Raw genomic sequence first — 17284 nt, 5'->3', positions numbered from 1 at the left:
ATTCTATCTGTATTCTAATCGACATTACATATTGATGCCTTGGAGAGTCAACATGTGTTTCATTTATTAAACTCTACTACATCCCTACCGAATAGAACATGCACCAATAGCTTCGACCAATACAATAGCTTGTATGAACTTCAAACCTTGACGTGTAGTTAGTTACTTATGCATATATCTCGCATAATTCTACAGAAATACCAGTTACTCTTTAATATTAATTAATATCTCATTTGAAAAAATGGGAAAATTGTAGTCGATAGCTTGTTTGTGTGCGTGACCATGCGTGACCTTACACTGTCCGTGTAAAGCAACATGGCGAAGTCAAGTTTAATCATAGCGAACACAGATGTCATCTTAACACAGGTAACCTAACTATTTAGTAACAAATTTCCTCAATAGGTGGCTACGGATAAAATTATCTCATTACAAAATAGTGAAACATATTTTACATTGCAAAAATACTCCAGTAAAATTGGAACCATTCATTCGTACAAGTAACTATGTAATCGGATGTCAGGTAAGATTTGCTTCTTTGATAGTTTCCCGGAATCTTTTTTAATCACTAACCAGTTTAAGACCTAGATTATATGTAATAAATTTACAAGATTAAAATTAAAATGAAAGATTATATATATTTTTAACGCATTATCATTGATTTATTTACTGAACTAAAAGATTAAAATATTTATAGGAGCATTATCATTACCTCATTACATAATAATTGTGTCCGGGAACGTGCGGAGGGCACTTTATTTGCCATAGACAACTTATGCATTTTTCTGCATTTATTTTTTCCTACTACCGCTTGATTTTGTTTCCGTTTATGTCAAAAGTGTCAAAACAGTTTCAAAATATTGTAAATTTATTGCAAATAATCTCAGACATTTAGTTGAAGTGTTATTTGTTCTTTGTTATATAACGGAGAAACGGAGGGTGGAATTTTTTGTATAATAATTGTATATAGGTAAGTAGTGAATGACAAGTTATTGTTTAAATAGCAGCGTTTTACCTTACAATAAAACGCATATTAAGCGAAATACCTTATTTGAAGCCTATTTTATTATATTTGAGAGAGCAATCCTGTTAACAGATGACGTAGCGGTTCACATATTAGCTGACAGTAGTCGCCATTATCCCCACCACCAGTTTTACCCTTCCAGTTTTATCCCCCCACCACCGGGCGGTGGCGCCTACGGGCGCCGTTTGCCTCATTGGTTCTCAAATTATAACCAAAACAAAGTTGCAATAAGTGTACAATTTACTAAAAAGGTTGCAATAATTATTTTAATTATGTACATTTTAAATAAAAACAGGGACATATCAGTATACATTGGAGTGTATAGGTGTTGGATTTTGCAACCTGAATGGTGAAGGTGATAAAATACATTAGTGAGTTAAACCTACCCTCCATGGGTGTAATAAAAGTAAAGTGGTGTATTGCAACGGAGTACTTTAGCCACTGGCGGCCTAAAAACTATAGGCTTCAAATAAGGTATTTCGCTTAATATGCGTTTTATTGTAAGGTAAAACGCTGCTATTAAGCTTCCTACCGTTATTTGAAGCCTATTTTATTATATTTGAGACCTGTCTGTGACCGCCTGGTGGCCAGCATAACGCCAATGTGATTAATTCCTCATCATTAGTGAAACTGGTGGAAACAACTAGTGCACTTAATAATCTGCGTGTGTGGGTGAATCATTTCAATTCAACCAACTAAGTGGAATCTGCAGTGATACATGTTACTATTTTTGTGAATACTGTATTTTTAATAAATCAATGTGAATCAAGTTATAAGATTAAATCTTATTTCTAAAAGCGAGTTCATATTTTTATTTCATTTCACCCATCAAATCATAATTTTCGGTATTGTCTGTTTCTATTAATTTCAGGATCCTTTATCATTATGCATCGATCTACTTCGCAAAAAGAAAGTGAAATCTTGTTGAGGCATTATAAGTCACAATGCTATTTGTCTTTATCACAGCAAACCATAATATATATGTTAGATCTATAGATCTCAGTATAACTAAGGCATAATACTGTTTAGGTTACGTTACAGACACAAAATTATCTTCATGGCTTATTCCTTTGTATTAATATTTATTTGAAAGTTCTTATAGTCTTTATGAGGAATCAAGTGCACTTATACAACATTTTACAAAAACAACGGGATCTCCCTTGAAGATATATAAAATCGACTACAATATTTCCTTACTTTGTTGTTAGCATATAATGGCTAAACAATGTCAAGTGTGTACGTACAAATTTGAACAAAGGTGATCATTGCGTGATGTCACAGTATGTACATGCATTGTATTTCCAGGCCGATTTAAGTTGGCATATACGAACAAAAGACGAATTTCATGTGCCCACCTAAAGGTGAATAATAGTAGTATACAGAGCGCAGCTATTTAGGCAATAAATTAACTTTTAATTTATAAGATTTTCGTTTCAGTCCATTTTTAATATGTACCACCCTATAAGTGGTTTCATTTTGTTGTACATATACGTATTTGCAATTAGTTGGGTTGATATGGTAAGCAGCACTACCTTTGCTAATAAGTTGTAGTATAGCTAGAAAAACACTGGTTTTCACTTAACATTGTAATATATAAGTACCAACTATATCTGCTGGATACCCATTATGGTAAGATAAATAAATAACTTGGACTAAAAATAGTTCCAAAATAGATTTTAGCATTGATTTGGCCCCATAAATTAGTTATGTCACAGGCGCATAGCTCTAATATTAGTACATTTTATGTATTTTAGACGAGTAGCCAAGCAAGACACTAAATAATTCATAACTTATTTTTGTCAAAAACAAGGGAAGAATGTAGGCAGACTCGGCGATCAGTTCTTGTTGAACATTGGTAATATTCTTGCAGCAATAACCTTCGCGGTTATTTGCCTGAATGAAGCTCCCAGAGTAATCAGTGTTTGATACTAAAAATCTTAAAGAGCCGTCTTTTAGCGTTAGGAGCAGATTCAAGCTAATGAAGAGGTACATGTTGTATGTACATTCTTCTAACGTCACATTTAGGATTACGGTGCATCCCTTTTCTCGAAAAGAACTTTGGCCTCCTTCTTACCCAGAGAGCGGGTTTCTGTGGGATGTTAGACAAGTTGTCTAGGAAATCTAGAAGGTTCTTGATTTGGAATCGATATCAATCATTTGATTTAAAAGCCTTGTATAGCATGGCTTATTGTCGTTCGGACAGGTACCGTACAGATAAATTTTATTCATCTCTGATCATATCATACCCTATGTGGGTCATAGGTATTTACATACGGTAAACATCCAAATTGTTCTTATATATATTATACGTGGAACGTTAAAGAATTCCAACGTTATATTCACATACAGCGGGGTACAACCTTATATATTATTATGTCCACAGAAGGAAGTGCAGTGTCTAACTCATAGGAAATTAATAAAGGGTTAAAGATCTGAGTCTTTGATGACGTGAATTTGATAGTCAACACAAATTGTCAGGTTTTTGCAAGCCAATTACTCAGTTCCAGTATAGATTACCACAATCTTAGATATAGGAACAATTTGGTTATTTACCACTTTTACCAGGCAAGCTGGATTACGAAGATTACACCCACTAATCCAACCTTTATTTAATGAGGAACTAGGCTCATCCCGTTCCACGTGACTTGTATTCAAAGTCATTGATTTGGTGCTGGCACAGAATATATAAAAATACAAGTACAGAAGGCTCACTGTCAACAACCTGTCAATGGACTGCATACGACATTGAGTTCTATTGCGCAGCGACAAGGTCGTCAAACTTTATGAGCCGCGAACTCGCGGCCGCCGGAATGTATGGAAGAAATGCGGAGTGAGCCGCCCCTGGTGCTGGTTTCAGCGCTAGTGCGAGCTTCACGCTGCTAGCGGAGCCGGCAATACATATGTGGTTGAAAGGAGCCATTGACCGGTAAGTTCGCTTAGCTAGTCGCTGGCGGCTGAATAGGTTAGGTTAGGTTAGATATTTCATGAATATGATGATTTGTATTTGAAATGTATATTTACTTAATAGCATGCGTTTTCGTGGTAGTAGCCCGATACGCAATAATACACAGTATATGACTTGTGGTTGCTTTGCGGAAGCATATATTTATGTTATTGTAATATGGCCAGACGCTTAATTAACCACTTTGCGGGTCTTCCCTATACGCAGGGGCTATGCTAATATTCTGTCATTCCAATTTAAGTATATGTACTGCCGAAGCAAATACTACTTGCATTATCAAAGCACTTGTTTAGCGATATGTAACAGGCTAATACATATGTTTTATCATATCTTGCTTACCTACTTAAACCCTGCACAAACAGTTTAAGAATGCTGTTTACATTAATTTAAGAATATCCGGTTCCTGATAGTTCTAGCAGAGAGCTGAGTTGTAAGTTTAACACGCCCTGCGGAGGCTATAGTCGTGACGGCCAAAATCTCTTCAGAGATTATGTTTCGTTGGCTGAATATTCACAATATATTCATAATATTCACACGCCTTACGCAGGCAAATTATGAATATTATGGAATGGCAGATAAAATTTTATAAAAAGGCAAGTTCTATGATCACGCTACATTGCGCAGGCCAGGACGGGCTTGCTATATTATTGGTAATTCATTACACTAGATAGATAGTTTTCTTTTATTTCGTCTGCTAGTGTAGCAGTCAAATAACAAAAAAATAACAAACAAAGGCCTTGCGCAGGCTTGTTATTTGTTGGGTAAGTAGAAATACTTACACGTCTTGCGCAGACGGAAGTACGACTAGTACGAGTAATTAAGATTAGATACATAGGCTTGGCGGAAACTTTCCTATTTACACGGATTTCCCGCTAACATTTGCCCAGCCTCGCAAATGGTCTCAATGGATATCCCAAGCAACAATGTTATTATAATGATGTCTCTTTACGCCTTGCGCAAGCGGAAATTATTAGAGTAGGTATTCGAATAAAAACAAATTTCGGGTCTTTTCTTTGTAACGCCAAATCTAGGATATGAGCTGATACAAATACTGCATAGTCAACACATCTGCTTGCGCAGCAGAATAATAATAAATTTATTGCACAACAACTTGTGTACTTAAATCAGCAGACAGCTACTTACTATTTATTTATAAATCCTATTTGGATAGAAGCAAAAGATCAATAGTGACTCTCCTGTATGTGGTAATTTACAACAGAGTAGGTACCTACTTTAAATAATAATGGTTATTCTGGTAAATCTCAGACCTCACACTATAGACATAGGGTGAAATAGCCATTTTTTAGACATAGAAAAGCATGTATATCACATTACAATTTTATATCACATACGGGGGTTTCACTCAAAATCTTTTACTTTAGCTAGAGTAGCAAACTTCCAGTAAGTCTATTATTATTATTAGTACCGGAATTTTATTCAACGCTTACACTTAGAACGATGCATCAATAGTAGGCACTCTTTAATTAAGAATGAAGAAAATAGCATAATAGACCGGACCCCAATAGGGAATCCAATATGACACTAGAACCTTTACAAGTTGATACAACAAGGTTTTAAACGTGTCCTAGGTTTTATCTGCTTAATCGTTAATGAATTGCATCTTAGCTTCTTGCGCGACTATCAAAATTTTGAAAGCAATCACTGTTACACGCCATAGCCTGCATAGTAATAATACTGGGGATATGCACGGAAAATATCAGGTCATAAAAATTTAAGCGTCCCTCACAAAATAGTAATCAAGTATCCTAATAGGATGCACTTTATCCTTGCGCAGGCTTGTGCAAAAAGTTTAATTACTTAGCAACCGTTAAGAACGTAAACTTTGCATCAAACAGACATTTCTGCAAAATATGCTCATTCAGGAATGAGACCGCGACCATTTAACAACTTATAAATTATGACGACAAAGATGCGCCTTTCTTTTTATAACTAACGAACAATTTATGAAATCGTGGCCTTATTTAAACTGTCTCAATTCTCAATGACCTGATCCGTGCTTATGGCGAACCGATTCACTGTAAATAAAGTAAAACAAATGCTCGTCGCTTACTTACCGCGACGCCTTCGCTGCGCTCGAAATGTCAGCTTATCTAAAAATATTGCGACGGACAAGGAATGTCCGTCACGTTTTATTATTTATAATCGAACGGTAAAACCGTTAAAATATGAAATATTTTGTAAAATATTACATATTTTTTTATTTACAAAAAATTCTAAGAATCTCAGAAATTCTAAGAATTTTTTGTAGTGAACCGTACGCTCTGAAGAACAGAACGCCAATGAGGCAAACGGCGCCCGTAGGCGCCACCGCCCGGTGGTGGGGGGATAAAACTGGAAGGGTAAAACTGGTGGTGGGGATAATGGCGACTACTGTCAGCTAATATGTGAACCGCTACGTCATCTGTTAACAGGATTGCTCTCTCAAATATAATAAAATAGGCTTCAAATAACGGTAGGAAGCTTAATAAATGTCACTGAACTTCAAAACCTACATTTTTGCTTTCATAACATCCGATCTTTCTTCGCAGATTATAGATTTGTCTGGTCAATTAGTTTGCCCCGAACACCGCTATGGGCAGAACCACAAAGCGGCGTACAAAAAACATACATAAACGACGTAAAGTAGGTACAAGCTGCCTTACAATATCACTATCACCATAGCACCAAATCGTATGTACTTTTTTTACTATCTTTAATTATGTATACCAAATCATACAAAACCTTTACTGCTACTTACGTACGTTGACGCACTTAATGCAGTCTTTACTGTCCAAATCATATATACACAAGTAAATGATACCTCGCAAATACCTTATTGTAAATTTAATAAGTACATTTTCCATGTACGGATTTTTTTTTTATACTACGTCCGTGGCAAACAAGTATACGGTCCGCCTGATGTAAAGCGGTCACCGTAACCTATGGACGCCTGGAACTCAAACAGTGTCGCATTTGACTACATTTTCATACTTGTGGGCGTTGCTCGCGTTTCTTAAAATTTTGTTAATTTTGTAATGCCGACTTAGGGTTCTGTAGTCAACTAGGGACCGTTACAGTTTCGCTATGTCTGTCCGTCTGCGGATAAACTCAGTAACCGATAACACTAGAATGCTGAAATTTGGTACCAATTTATGCATATCAATTACGCTGACAATAGTTATTTGTTATACAAGGGGGCAAAGTTGTATTTTAACGCCGAGTGTGGAATTGAAAAACGAGCAAGTGAAAGGATTCTTCAGTTGAACCACGAGCGAAGCGAGTGGTTCGAGAATAGAATCCTGAACTTGCGAGTTTTTTAACACACGAGAAGTAAAATACATTTGCACCCGAGTGTAACACAAAACTTTTCCCCTCACTATAGCGAGGAAACTGCAACGCAAAATATGCGTTTATCACTGCTTCCAGTAGTTCCACCGCTGGTAAATCATCTTTATTACTAGATTCACCTACTTTTTTCAATTTTAAAGCAGTTAATTTGATTTTATTCAAGGTCAAATTACTTTACCCACTAGTGGATAAAATGCGTTTTTACCCGCTGGTATTAAAGGACAAAACACGTGTTTCCGAGCTAGTGAGGGGAAAAATGTTTTAGCCTCTCGGTGTAAGTCACAAAAATATTTCATTATACATAAGTATTTTTCATATTGCATGACATTAATAAATATGACGATTTCAGGAAAAACCTGGCTTGGCTAAATGTTTTGTATTACTGCTGAAACGTCAAACGGTTCAACGAATGCAGAGTAAGTAAATTGATACATTTTAGTACGACGTTTTAGTAGACGAATTGATGATCCTTGATCGTTTGACACAATCAAAAATATCTAAACACCGTATGTTAATAGACCTAATAAATCGTAGAATAAGTTTATATAATGTCTGACATAGTTCAGACTCTATTTAATCATAATTTAAACGTCAATAACGTCATCACTGTCTTCACATTTTGTGCACCAACCACAGAACTTAATTTAGATAGAAGAAACAAATTCATATATTTGTATAGGGGCCGAGCGTGTCAAATTTTGTACTGAAGTTGATTCTTGCCTGTAATTTTAAATATGTCTCAGGCTTTTGATTGTTCATAATTTTTGTGTTGTTGCAATTGAATATCACGTAACGAGGCATTTTTTATGTTTTGGTTGACTTCAACTTACAAAAATTGACGCCCGAAAGCTGCAAGCTGCGAGTAAAGACGGACAACTCAGTGGATTTCACCGAGTTCATTTGACACGCTAAGTAGATACGTTTGCTTGATCTATGGTATATATGACATCTGTGGCACCAACTGATGCGAGCGAAGCCGCAGGCGAAAGCTAGTAGGTACCTAATCATTTTGTGTGATCGATTTTTGTAAGTGTTTCAACAGGCCATATTACTTACACAACAATATTTTGTGTAGCTTAACTTCAAATTTATCATACGTGATACAAATTACTATGTCATTCAAATTGTATAGAAAAGTTTTTCGCAATTTGTGACTTTTGTAGCCGGAAAATTATTTTTGGCCCCAAACAAAGCTTTTGATCCTGGATAGGAATGGGATCGATTGCCGTCAAAAAGAAAGTTTGTCAAAAATGCCCTTTTTCTCGCAACCTGTATGTTTTTTCCAAAATTGGTAAATGCCATTTTTCACCAATTGGAAATTGAGGGAGTGGTGTCCTTAGACCATTTTGCCGTAGTATCATGAGATCTCCTAGCTGCCCATACTGACCCGCTATCAAAATACAACCTGTACGAATATTGCTAATATAATTTTATTATCAAACTATGCATATTTTCCTTTTGCAATGTTTGTGTTTGGTGACCAGTAGGAAAAGTATGTAAAGTAATACCAGCGACTTTGCTCCTTTGCTGTGGCGATGCTGCTTGGCAAAATTGTTCTTTGGGTCAAAGTGATCCGATTTAGCATATTTGTCATGAAATCGCACGTGACTTACCCTCCACAAAGAGAGAGGGAAAGGGCCGGTTCCCTCGGTGAAATCTATGCAATATTTCTTCTTGTTCTTAGAGTCTAGGGCAAATCATATATCATTTTCGTGTAATGTAGGGACGACGCACTTCTGAAAAAAACGTTGCACCTATTCATACAAAAATAACGACTTTATAACAGAATAATGAATTTTTATGTGTTTCATGGCAACAGTTGTGGCAAAATGCGCCGCGACAATTATCAATAAAAACAACAGGATAGGTTAGCATAACTCCTCAAATTTTAAAGGCATAGATATAGTGATTTCTGGGTTTTTGTAAGAACATTGACATTTGGTGCAGTTGAACTGCTGATGATGATCAGAACGGAACTCTTCAAATCTGAACGGCACACTTATAGTGGCTCTAGTATTTGTATAAGAACAGCTTGCATTTACATTCAGAACAGCGACATTTGGTAAAGTGGAACTGCTGATGATGGTCAGAGCGGATCTTCTCAAATCTGAACGGCACACTTATAGTGACTTTGGTATTTTTATAAGAACAGCATTCGCTTACGTACAGAAAAGTGACATTTGGTGCAGTGGAACTGCTGATAATGGTCAGAACCGAAATCCTCAAATATGAACGGGACACTTATAGTGACTGGTATTTTTATAAGAATAGCATGCACTTACGTCTAGAACAGTGACATTTGGTGCAGTGGAACTGCTGATGAAGATCAAATCGGAACTTCTTAAATCTGAACAGCACACTTATATTGGCTTTGGTATTTTTATATTATAAGAATAGCATGCATTTAACCTCAGAACAGTGACATTTAGTTATGTTTATTAAGAATATTGAGTTTTCAAGTCAAATTTTATAATCGGATTCATGAGCAATTGTTGAGGAAACTCCTCAAACCTTAACGGCATACGTATACCTATTCCATTTGTGTTGCCATCAAATAATTAAAGTATTATAAGCAATTTAAAAAAAAACCTATATATTTCTACATGATCCAACAATTCCAACATTCGCAAGTAGCTTTCACGAGAACCCCAAAGGGGGCGGTTGTTTTTCTTAAAAATTATTAGGATTACGCACAAAAGGAACCCTTATGGTGCGATTCTGTCCGTCTGTCCGTCTGTTGCAGTAGCAAATTGGTTCAAGGTCATATTAAATAAGTCAGAGTAGTGGTATTTGTCATTATACTCCGCAATGAGACGTTAGGAGATTTTTTTTTCGTTAAGTTTTTTAAATACTTTTGAGGTTTTAAGTGACAAATAGTCAGACTCGAGTTTTAGTGACGGGATCATATTATATTGAATGATATTTGATGAAGTGGCGCTGCTGATGATGATCAAAACGGAACTCAGACACAATTAGTTTGTATTTTGTATTTTTATCAGATCATCACAAAGACTTAGGTACATCGAAAATCGAAACATTTGCTGCCGTGGAACTGCTGATGATGAACAGAACAGAACTCCTGAAATCTGAACAGCATACTTACAGTGACTTTTGTATTTTTATCATACAATGAGAACTGAAATTTAAAAAAGTGACATTTGATGAATCCGAACTTCTGATGATGATCAAAACGGAACTCTACAACGACGCATAGCTCAGATCAGGAAATGTGTTCTCTTTGTTATGTTTATTAAGCACGTTGAGGTTTCAGGCCACATTTTTCTCAAGCTCGTGTTGATAATGGGATTCATGAGAAATTTAGGGAACCCCTCGAACCTTAACGAGACGAAGAACGCACGTTCATGTATTGACTATTGCATTTCAGTCCAATAATGAAAGATTTAATACCTACATTAAGAACAGTAACAATATTTGATGAGGCGGAACTGATAATGATGATGATGAGAATATAAGCTGCTTTAAAACTTTTCTATATGATTGCTAAACAATTTACCCGTCCGGTCTTACTTTTTAACCGACTACTTTCCTGAAAATAATTAACCGACTTCTTTCCTGAAAATAATTAACCGTCTTCTTTACTGAAAATAAAGAAGAATGAGGTTATACATTCGGGTTCATTTTATGTATGTTACCCGATTACTACGAGACCAGTGATCCTATTTCAATAATTCTTTTTTTGTTTGAAAAGAGCAACCTCAAAGGTGGTCCCATATTAGTCTGGAGCACAGATGTCATATATACCATAGATCAAGCAAACGTATCTACTTAGCGTGTCAAATGAACTCAGTGAAATCCACTGAGTTGTCCGTCTTTACTCGCAGCTTGCAGCTTTCGGGCGTCAATTTTTGTAAGTTGAAGTCAACCAAAACATAAAAAATGCCTCGTTACGTGATATTCAATTGCAACAACACAAAAATTATGAACAATCAAGAGCCTGAGACATATTTAAAATTACAGGCAAGAATCAACTTCAGTACAAAATTTGACACGCTTCGGCCCCTATACAAATATATGAATTTGTTTCTTCTATCTAAATTAAGTTCTGTGGTCTGGAGCTGTTCTGATGATGGAATCCATGAAGAGTTAAGGGAACTCCTCAATCTTTAAAAGCACGTGTATTGTGATTTCCGTGTTTTCTTAAGCTTAAATGACGCTGATGATGATGATTATTTTTATAATAATTATTTTTTGAATAATATATTTTGACTGGTTACTCCGAAACCCCTGATTCGATTTGTATTTTTATTTTTGTTCGAAAGGAGCTACGTTGGTCCCATGTAGCTGACAGGTGTAGATGACATCCATGCAGGTCAGGCCACATGGTCTAAAAGTTTGCCGCGCAATGTATCTGCTTGCATAGCGCATGAACTCGAAATAAAACTTACATTCAGATTTGATTTACATTATGTACACACACACATCAAAGACTAACCATTTCTAATGGGGTGGCAACGCGCATGTGACACTGTTTGAGTTGCAGGCGTCCATAGGTTACGGTGACCGCTTTACATCAGGCGGGCCGTATACTTGTTTGCCACCGACGTAGTATAAAAAAAAAAAAAACAAGTCCAGTATTCCGTGATCATGCTGCATGCATGCATCAAAGAGTTAATCACGGGCTATAGGTACAAGAAGTGCACATTGAAAATGAAAATGAAAATATTTATTGATAACAATTGTTATAATTATGTCCATATTTTGTTGCCTAATATAAATGTCTCTATAGCATAATTTCTAAATTAATCAATTTAGTACAATTTTATTGTATTACTTGCTACATATATATCAAAATCGTTAAATACATCATTAAATTGCAAGTGGAATGTCAAAAAACAGTAATTTGCGGCAGAAAAATTTGTAGTTTGACATTATGTAAATTTATCAATTTCCGCTACCTTAAGGTTGTCTGGAAGAAATCGCTCTTTAGCGATAAGACCGCCTGTTGTTTACCTTTGTTCGTGTTGCTTCCTTGTTTTGTATTGTTGTATTTTATCAAGGTGTGCAATAAAGAGTATTGTATTGTCTTGTAGTTTAAATTTACTAGTTGCCCTGCTCGACCTAACCAAAGACTTCTGGTGGCAATAACCTAAGGTAACGAACCCAATCATGGACAGTTTAAGAACAATTTTCGCCTGTCTTTGATATTTCACTGATAAGTGTAAAAATTTTTACCGCTAAGCGTGTTAAATCTTGAATTTCCTATCCTTCTTTTACATTCCAAGCGTATTGCAAAATAGATACTCTTATTGGTTTCTTCAAAGTTAAGAAATTAAAACTAGGTGTTTTTTCTCCAATTGTGGACGGCAGCGGCAGTTCTCCAGTAATGAATCCCCCATTATGGACAGTGAAATAAGTTTAAAATTTTACTTTTAAAGCCAACTGATACTCAATGACTCAATTTTATATACCATAATAAAATTAGTTTGGGTTATTTAATAAATAAATAAATATTGGGGACACCTTACACAGATCAACTTAGCCCCAAACTAAGCAAAGCTTGTACTATGGGTGCTAAGCGACGATATACATACTTAAATAGATAAATACATACTTATATACATAGAAAACATCCATGACTCAGGAACAAATATCAGTGCTCATCACACAAAATAAAATGCCCTTACCGGGATTCGAACCCAGGACCGCGGCTTAGCAGGCAGGGTCACTACCGACTGAGCCAGACCGGTCGTCATCTTTAGATCAGACTTTAACAGATTGTTTCTCGTTCGATCGTCAGATTTTAACAGATTGTTTCTTGTAAATTTTGGTTTTGTAAATTGTTCCTTGTCCATCATAGGAGGTACGCAGTTTTTCGATTCCAGTAATGGACACTCTCAAAATAACGCTATTTCTTTAACGGATGATTTTGTTATTTCTGTTATGGTAATAAATTAAAAGTATTTTTTTGCGCTTACCTTTTTAAAAACCGGCCAAGAGCGTGTCGGGCCACGCTCAGTGTAGGGTTCCGTAGTTTTTCGTATTTTTCTCAAAAACTACTGAACCTATCAAGTTCAAAACAATTTTCCTAGAAAGTCTTTATAAAGTTCTACTTTTGTGATTTTTTTCATATTTTTTAAACATATGGTTCAAAAGTTAGAGGGGGGGGGGACGCACTTTTTTTTCCTTTAGGAGCGATTATTTCCGAAGATATTAATATTATCAAAACACGATCTTAGTAAACCCTTATTCATTTTTAAATACCTATCCAACAATATATCACACGTTGGGGTTGAAATGAAAAAAAAAAAATCAGCCCCCACTTTACATGTAGGGGGGGTACCCTAATAAAACATTTTTTTCCATTTTTTATTTTTGCACTTTGTTGGCGTGATTGATATACATATTGGTACCAAATTTCAGCTTTCTAGTGAACCCTAAAAAGTACCCGCATAGTTTCGAAATTTCGACACCAGTTGTGGTCGTGCTAGATATCATCTTTGGTTTTTGAATTAATGTAGATAATGAATTTCAAAATATTTATTTAGCATTCATTTGACCATCAAATTAAACATAAATATAGTATGGTGGTGCCAGGGAGAACCTTCCGGTACCTACTAGGAAGGTTCTCCCTGGCACTACCATACATGTAGTACAAAAAATAATTTTTTTTCGTGAATTTGTACCGTAACATAAATAATAAAATAATCCGTGGTCGTAATTACTGTATACTGCTACTGCTGTATAGTATCACACAAACAATTTCACTCAAGTGTATGACTTTTTTTAGCTGATCATCAAGCACAAACGTCGGTGTCAGATATCCATAACGGACGTGTACTCCCAAAGGACACGAGGCAGCATACAAATCAATAAAAATAATTTGTATATAAGTAAATGCAGTAAATATAATATTGATGTTTTTAAGTATACTACAAACCATGTAGGTATGTTCGTCTTCAGTAAAGATGGTGCTTTTTTTACGCACTAGTGCGAGAAGTTATTCATTATTTATATGGCAGGTTGAAACTCCGGAGGTCCATCTGTACTGAAAAACGTCGTTCGATACACGTGCGAAAAGGGAATTCGTAACTCGTGTCGATTTAAAACACTCCCTTCGGTCGTGTTTTAATTTATCGCCACTCGTTTCGAACTTCTTCTTTTTCGCACTTGTATCGAAATGTACTATTTTTTAAAGTTATGATAACATAATATGAAACCAGATTACATATTCATCAATGAATATAGAGCAGCAGAAGTTCGGTAGCGGGCAAGGTGTTCACAATGATCCTAACACGCTGTTATTGTCTTAAAAATAAGATCGTGTCAAGTTCATTTTGAACACCTTGCCCGCTACGGAACTTCTGCTGCTGACTGTACATAACTTTAATATCATTCGAGCGACATTTTCAAAATATATCAATACTGTCTACTATTATAGGGCATTTTTGCGAGAAGAATCACCAAAAATATTTTTTCTAAGATAGGTAATTTTTATGTTTTTCCTACATTCTGAGTACACGAGCACTTTCGATTTACTTAGGATAAAAAACAAGAGACAAAAAATGGTCCCAATTTTTTTTCTATTTGCATATAACTTTTCCACAAACTTCGCGAAAATGCCCATTACTAGTTTTATGTACTCTGCCTACCCCTTTATGGGATACTGGAGTGATTGTATGTATGTATAGCATTTTGACCATAATGTATGACAATCCGATAGATTTGCGATTAAAACTACCTAGTCGCTAATAACTAGACCCCGGATTCTTGTCGCAAGACGTCCCAATAGTTACTTAACTTGCGGGCCGAATTATTTTGTATGGGTGAAACATTTATTTATTTATTTCTAATCATTTTTAAGTAAAAGTTATCTAATTACATTTCTTATGTTCTATACTCACCAGCTCACCACCGTTAAGTTTGCCCGTATTACATTTACACCCATGTATACTTAAATAATAAAATAAGATAAGAATAAATTATTTTCACTACATTAAATTTGTCAAGCACAAATTAAACAACGTGGAGCAGGAGACGCATACGGGATGGTTCCGGCGCCCCCGAACAGTCGGGAGGCGAGGGCTGCGAACACAACATGGTCAACATGTCACCATTTGGATTTTTAATAAACTGTTTTAGCTAATAAATTACGATTAATATGAAAGTCTATTTTTTCCCTCAGAAGTGTGTTAAATAATGTCTTATGAAATATGTGTGCATTGTCCATTACACACGTCAGCTCTCTTATGCGCACTAGTTTTGCTTGCATGCACAATATCAGAGCATTTCTTTTTTTGCCATTTTTTTTATTTGATTTTTTTAGGGAAATTTAGGTCAATTGTACTCAGAATCACGAGTACTTTCAATATCACTGGGAGACAAAAAGTGTCCCAGAATTTCCATACATTTTTGTTACTTTCCTCTTTTGTTACCCAACACAATATGTACGGGAAATAGTAACAAAATAAGAAAAAATCGCGTGAATTTTCTTTAATTACAATTAAGGATTGAAAAGGCTAGTGATTCTAAGTAGAAATTTTTTCAAAAATATCGTATTTCATAAAAGTGGCAAAAACAAAGAAATGCTCATCACCTCCTGTGATTACATGTGTTGGTCATTAGACCAACCTAGCATATACCTGAATCATTACTAGGTATAGGACTTTTTATCTCATACCGTGATTCTAAAATCCGTGGAGTAGCCATATGAAAAAATTTCGAAGTCTAAGTCCAACAGTATGTAGTCAATTTGAACTAATAATGTTGTATGTTATAGGTATAAATCGAGCATAGTTAATTTTATTTTAATAGTATTTTTTGTATTATAATATAATATTATGATAAAATTTACTAATAATAACATTATTCAACTACAACTAGGGAACAAATCAAATTATTTTATTGAATATTTTTCGATTTGTTCTTTTTTCAAGTAGTCACACTACTATATATAAATTATAAATTTAAATAGATATCATACACGAAAGAAAAAACGACAAGGCCCACTAGTGGCCGAGCCGGAAATCGAACCCGGGTCTTCAGCTTACGCGGCTAACGTCTTCACCACTAGACCACCCGCTCTAGTTGTATAGATGCCGGCGCCGGCTAGTTGTATTTAATGGCAGCACCATCTCTCTCGCTATATCGTAATGCTGCAAGGATTCGTATAGGAGGTGCAAGCACTAATTGCTCGCCCTTAGAGTTGGTCAAAAGGCGCCTAGCCTTATCAAAGATAAGATACTCTAGAGAAATTTCGTCGGGTACCACGGCGGGCGGGTGGTCTAGTGGTGAAGACGTTAGCCGCGTATTCCCGGCTCGGCCACTAGTGGGCCTTGTCGTTTTTTCTTTCGTGTATGATATCTATTTAAAATTATAATAACATTATTCGTTAAAATTAACTATTATTATTAGTAAGTTCGAATAAAATGAACTCAGTAACGATGTTTACTTATTTATATTTAATATGACATCATACTGTTGGACTTCGAATTATTTTTATATGGCGACTCCATGGATTTTAGAACCACGGTATGCGATAAAAAGGTATGGCTAATCATTACATTTCATATAGTGTTGTTTCCGCACTAGTTCGCAAAGTGACCGTATAGTACATTACTTGACATTTCGAAACTTCCAAGGGTCATAAAAGGGTCAGCACGAGCACAGAGCCGCCAGACCTTCCTAATTTTCTCAAGTATAAAACAAATGGGATAATGTACCATATTCGTCAGAAAATACTGTTCGGTGTATAAATATTGATATTCATCATTTTCTGACTATTCCGCCGATCGTTTACCAGACGCTTGAAAATCTTTCTAACTTACCCTAATTTTTGAGCGAAAATGGTTAAGAAATAATGATTATGAATTCCTAACAGAATTTTCTGATATAATTGTGGAATATGAAATAGAGGCGATACATTTTAATAAGTTGCGAATTGAGGACGGACTGCGGAAAGAAAATATCACTTGTTGCAAGCTATCCAAAAACGG

General features: G+C 35.6%; 1 long non-coding RNA gene across 1 annotated transcript; it reads left to right on the top strand.

The window, feature by feature from the left end:
- Positions 1-148: 148 nt before the first annotated feature.
- On the top strand, positions 149-7747 carry LOC125232982. The gene is made up of 3 exons (XR_007177808.1): positions 149-967; positions 6533-6674; positions 7681-7747. It is a non-coding gene; the product is annotated as an uncharacterized LOC125232982 (long non-coding RNA).
- Positions 7748-17284: the final 9537 nt, after the last annotated feature.

This window comes from Leguminivora glycinivorella, chromosome 13 (assembly GCF_023078275.1).
Source record: "Leguminivora glycinivorella isolate SPB_JAAS2020 chromosome 13, LegGlyc_1.1, whole genome shotgun sequence".
Lineage (NCBI taxonomy): Eukaryota > Metazoa > Arthropoda > Insecta > Lepidoptera > Tortricidae > Leguminivora > Leguminivora glycinivorella.
Note: the sequence above shows the minus strand (reverse complement) of the source record. Positions and strands in the feature narration are given on the sequence as shown.